The 5163-nt window shown below is 36.5% G+C and overlaps 1 protein-coding gene across 3 annotated transcripts in view; it reads left to right on the top strand.

The window, feature by feature from the left end:
* Window positions 1-589: 589 nt before the first annotated feature.
* LOC114046238 (interleukin-1 receptor-like 1) overlaps window positions 590-5163 on the top strand; it is a 57267-nt gene continuing 52693 nt past the window's right edge. The window contains exons 1-2 of one of the 3 annotated variants that reach the window (XM_027866493.1): window positions 634-666; window positions 2249-2296. The gene's annotated coding sequence lies outside the window, so the exon portion shown is untranslated. Of the gene's footprint in view, window positions 667-2198; window positions 2297-5163 lie in introns of those variants that run through there. The other 2 variants (XM_027866494.1, XM_027866495.1) reach the window with 2 other exon arrangements.

Below are 5163 nucleotides of genomic sequence, written 5' to 3'. Positions count from 1 at the left end.
GGAATTACATTAGACTAGAGGATCCTTATGTATAGATGTTGCTTTATCCTTGTGCTTCTGCCTAGGCACTCCCTGGCATTTAGTAAGCACATATATAAATACTTATTGACTGATTTTGTAAAAGTCAAGAGATGCCAAATCTTGCTTACCTGAAATTCTATTTGCAATCTATTCTAATTCCATGGTGTAATGATGACTGTCATTTACAGTAATAATCCCGGGAGACAGCAATTGTTCTATAAATGTGAGTTGAATTTAGTGTAAGCTGAGTTGCTAGGCATTGTCCCCAGATCAAATCTGTGAAGTTATCTCCTTTCCTCTCCTCTTCTCCTCACTGCTCCTAATCCAAATGGTTTTTGGTAAGTGTGGTTACAGTAAAGATGATATCTGAAGTGAACTTTGAAAACACTTCTAGAGGTCTTATCGTACAGAGAGTTCTTTAAAGTGGAAAATGCGTTTTCATGAACAATCTCTCAAAGACAGGAGCAATGTGGGTGCTGATGATGCCAAAGCTTGCGCTTATCAGTAAGAGAGATCCTGTGTCTTAACTGATAAGAAAAATGTTTGCATTAATGAACATAAGGGTGAGAGTTACTTGACTTAGAGAAACTTAAGTTTTGTTGGAAGAAGGTAGGAGAAGAAAGCAACTGATCACTTTGGATGATGGTAAGTATGCTTTGAGGTAGCATAATTCTTCTGTATTTATTATTCACTTTTTTTAGACCTGAATGGAATATAGTTGTAAAATGAAACATCTCTTGCAGATAGAGAAACAATATTTGCAATCTATGTTATATTGTAGGTAATGTGGCCAAGGGTATAAAGAGTTGGTCTCAGGGCCACAAAGATCTGGGTTCAATCTCTGTTACTGCTGTGACCTTGGGCAAGTCATTAATCTTTTCAGTGCCCCAGGCAACTCTAAGATTATAACTTGTAGAACAGTTCGTAGAACAAAGTAGTATTCATTAGTAAGGGAGTCTGTCACCAAGAGCTAGCTGTGCTGATGAAATCATAAGTCCAGTGCAAAAATATTTATTATGCCTATGAAAAATGCAAGTGTGGTGGTAGTAATATTGGCACAATTTTAGAGATGTAAGAAACCCCAGCTATTTGAATTGAGAATAGCTTCAAAGTTTTTCATTGATTAGGAGCTCTGGTCTGACTCTTATAAAAAGATCTGGTTAGCTCTCTATGTATTCAAGACTGTATGTGTGTATTAAGTTTGAGTTTATTTGTTAATTTTTTGGTCCCAGCGTGAAGACTTCTTCCACTAATGCAGACTGGCAATTTTTACCTAACATAGTCTTAGACTTGTTTGTATCACTGAGGAGTTGAGTGATCTACCCAATGTCACAAGATCAAATTCAGGTCTTGACTTTGTCTGGTTTTCTATCTACTACATCAGGTTGACTCTCTAAGGCAACTGAAGTATGTATGGTAGAACTCTCAGTGAAGCTCAAGGTTGTTAAAAATTCTATCTATCTTTCTATCAAGGTTATTAAAAAATCCTAGAATGGAACTTATCCACATGGTGGAAAAGTAATCAAAGCTAGAAGGGATTGAGTGGCAGAATGGGATTGTTACAGTCCAGGAAGTTGAGGAAAAGATTAAGTGGGTGATGAGAAATAGCTAGGAAGTGAGAGGCAAAGGAGTATGACTGTAGTGTTGTTCAGTCATGTGCAACTCTTCATGACCCCATTTAGGGTTTTCTTAGCGAAGATACTGGAGTATCTTCTTTCTCCATTTCCTTCTCCAGCTCATTTTACAGACAAGGAAACTGAGGCAAACAGGGTTAAATTCCTTGCCCACGGTCACACAGCCAGTACGTGTCTGAGGTCAGATTTTAACTCAGGGAGATGACTCTTCCTGACTCCAGGCCCAGCTCTCTATCCACTGTGTCACCTAGTTGCATTTGTAATGGTGTAGTTGTAGAGAATAGCAGGAGTCAATCAATCCTGATGATTGGATGAAGAGCATTATTCCCTTGAGTAGGCCAGACAGAAAACAGCCAGGTTCTGGGTATACAGTCAACACAAGCCTCAGAAACATCAGTGTGCAAGCTGAAAAAGCAAAAAGATCTTTCCCCAGACTGGCCAAATTTCACAGATATGTGGGAGGAGCCTTTATGCCTAACATCTTTGAAATTTGGCAGTGTCTGTTCTGTGTCCTCCCAAATGCACAATAACAGACATATCTGTGTTATCACAAGCCCTGTCCCAGGCTGCATATTTCGAAATTGCTTTCTTAGGTTTCTCAAGCCTTGGGATTCCACCACATACTAGCTGTCTGAATGAAGGTAAGACATTTCACCTCTCTAAACCTTGTCTTTGTATTTCTAGCACCTACCATGATACCTGGCACATAATGCATGTTTAATAAATGCTTGTTGACCGAGCAATTGCTTTTCTTCTCAACAAAAAAAGGAGCTGGACTAGATAACTTCTAAAAGTCTCTTCTAACTCCAAATCTATGCTCTCATGATCATAAAAGTTATCCTTTGATCAGTCTATTCTTAAACTTTTCTTTATGTCATGTTATTTTGTTACTTTGCTTTAAGACAGCCAGCATTTCTACAAACTATTAAGGTTTGCAAAACATTTTACATGTATAATCTCATTTGATCCTCACACTAATTTTGTGAAGTGTTATGATTAGGTCCACTTTTCATATGAGGAAACTGAGGCAGACAGAGACTAAGTCCAGGATTATATAGCTAGCAAGTGTTAAAGGCAGAATTTTAGCTCAGAATTTTAGCTTCCTGGCTTCAAGTGCAGTGTTCTATTCACTGCACCTAGCTGCCTTTCTACAATAAAATTATTATTAAAATATTAGAAATTTTTTTTGCAAGTTGAATTCAATTTTTTTTCACAGATGCTTTATCATTATCTCTTACTGTTCTTCATTTGGTAGCAGCCACTAAAACTTTGTTTTTCTGATATCTATTCAGTCGCTGTCTAGTAGTTACTTCACTGCTCCAATGAGACAGATTAAAGTTCTCTCCACAACTTATTAATGGAGAATTGTAGCCAATCTGGAGATGAACCTCTAGAGATTTAGCTAGGATAGTTATTAGATGACAAATGTAAAGTCTATCAACAGACCTATTCTTGAAATCTTTCTAGCCAGGTAGGTACTGTCAGAATACTATCAGAGCCTTCAAGATACCTTTGTCATTGACAGGACAGCATGTAGCACTGGAGGATTACTAGAGTTGAGGGTCAAGTAGTTAATGAACGATTAAAAAAGTATTTTAAAAAGCTATCTGTGCTTTAAAGACTAGATCTGTAATATGGGGTCTATGAGCCAGATGAGTGAACCTGAAGAGGTATGGAACACTGAAACTTCTAGTCAAAATAAAAAAAAAATTATGCATGTATAAATAAATTATATATAAAATTATATATACACATATTTGTATAAAATCTATATAAATATAAATTTATCTTCTATATATACCAACATCCTCATTTATTCAACTGAAAATCATTTAGCTCCCATGTATATGGATTTCTGATCACTGATAACATACATGTTTTATATATATATATGTATATACATATATGTCATAGATAGAGAGATAGATATCTAGGATATCTAGGGAGGATCCCTAGGGAGAATTCTTTTGTGAAGCAAAGAATCTTTCCATAATTTAGTCTAGTTTGTATGCTTATCTTTCTGGAAGATACATATATATATATAATAAAGGTAGGACACATATGTATTTGGTGTACCCATAAGATTGAAGCTATCATCAGACAATATTATTAGCGGATTTTATAGAATAATTTAGCATTTATTTTGTTTAATGACACTTTGTGGAGGCACCATAAAGTACTACCATGAAACTGATGGTTGTAAATAACTAAGTCCTTATTTGCTATTGAGAGAAGTGGTAGCAGTAATCTTACAAATGATGACCTTTATTTCCATTGCTAGAGTGGCATCTCCAAAAGGGGATTTAGCTAGGAGTTGGGAAGCCCTAAGATCAAAGTCTGCCATTAGAACTTACTTATAATTAGCCTTGGCAAGTCAACAAACTTTGCTGAGCCTCAGCAACGTGGGGATAATAATAACAGCTGTATTTCCTGCTTAACAGAATTGCGAGGTTCAGTTGAGATAACATAGGTAAAATTCTTTGTGAATTTTAAGTGTCATTGATAATTAGTCATAATTTTCCTTTAGATAAATTGCAGTGCAACATATTGGTAGTGAACAACTGTGCCAGCAATTTGTGAGAGAGATGTCAGTGTAGGAATTATAGACCACCATCTTTCCAGTCAAGCTCGTGCTCTGGATTACTTTCCTCACTCTTTTTCTCCCAGGCATGTTGTATTCCCAAAAAGCGTTTGATTACTTTTCCTGCTTATGATTCTTGGGGTAATCCTGAGGGTTTGTGATTTCTCTAGTACCATAGCTTATGAGCCTCCACCAGTAGTTGATTATCCAGTTGATATCAATGAATCAATAATCCATAAACCATTTATTAAGGACCTTCTATATGCCAGGCACTGTGTTAAGTGCTAGTGATACAAAAAGAGACGAAAGAATTCCTGCCCTCAAGGAGCTTACAATTTAATCAGTGAGACAATATGTAAATAAAATATACAAAGCAAGCTATATACAGGACATGTAGGAAATAATTAACTGAGTGGAGGTACTAGAATTAAGAGTTGAAGAAGGTGGAATTTTAGTTGGGACTTAAAGGAAGCCAGAGAAATCAGTAGTTGGAGCAGAGGACAAAGAGTGTTCCAGGCATGTAGGACAGCCAGAGAAAATGCCAGTTAGTTAGCCAGTATAAGGAATTTTCATTAGCAGTGTTTACCAAGGTGGCATGGTAACACTAATTGATACAAAATATTCTCCCTAAGAGTCTGAGGCACACCCTAGCAATAGTACATACAGAGTTCAGACAAAAGTGGTCTTTAATGGTTAAAGAGCACATGTGGCAAAAGGATTATTCATAGCTCCTAGCTAGAGAAGTCTTTTTATACCATTGTGGGATCCACATGAATTTTCCCTTAGGTTAGAGGTTCTCTGCTGGGCTCCAATCCCTACCTTTTCTGAGTAGCATTATATTACTTAATCAAAAGAAAGAAAGAGAGAAAAAGAAAGAGAGAAAGAAAGAAAGGAAGAAAGACAGAAAGAAAAAGAAAGAAAGAAAGA

Source organism: Vombatus ursinus, unplaced genomic scaffold (assembly GCF_900497805.2).
Source record: "Vombatus ursinus unplaced genomic scaffold, bare-nosed wombat genome assembly UNPS02014781.1, whole genome shotgun sequence".
NCBI lineage: Eukaryota > Metazoa > Chordata > Mammalia > Diprotodontia > Vombatidae > Vombatus > Vombatus ursinus.
The sequence above is the reverse complement of the archived record's forward strand: the minus strand, read 5'-3'. Positions and strand labels throughout refer to the sequence as shown.